This window comes from Acyrthosiphon pisum, chromosome X (genome assembly GCF_005508785.2).
Source record: "Acyrthosiphon pisum isolate AL4f chromosome X, pea_aphid_22Mar2018_4r6ur, whole genome shotgun sequence".
Classification (NCBI taxonomy): Eukaryota; Metazoa; Arthropoda; class Insecta; order Hemiptera; family Aphididae; genus Acyrthosiphon; species Acyrthosiphon pisum.
Window position 1 is genome coordinate 1923837 of NC_042493.1, and position 492 is coordinate 1924328.

The following is a 492-nucleotide window of genomic DNA, read 5'->3' on the forward strand; positions in this document are numbered from 1 at the left end:
CTAAAATGGAAAAAATATCCGGTCCCAACCGTTTCCGTTTTACACAGGTTTTACTGTATTTTGGATTCTTCAATATGCATCGATTTCTGCATTTTTCGGGGACATCCCTTCAGAGACGGAACCATGAAGCGCCAACAGCCTAGACGTTAGACTCCTCCCCCAAAGCTCACACTTAAATCAAGTTACTCAACTTTTTTTTTAAAGAAATATTTAATCTAGTAGTTTAAAATTTAATTACCTATACTTAGAAGACATAAGTATATTATATACTTAAGGTCATCACCTTTTAGGACAGTAAAAGTGCTTGTATTTTCTTCAACAGTACCTTTTCTGATAGGAAAGAGAATCTAGTTGGTACTTTGGGGGTCAAAAGTAAAATTTTTCCAATAGTTTTCAAATGCGCCGTGAAAAACAAAAGAAAATTTATGAAAACGGGATTTTTCGCAAATCTGTTTTCGAGAAATTGATTTTGGTTTTTGGTGTAACTTTAAA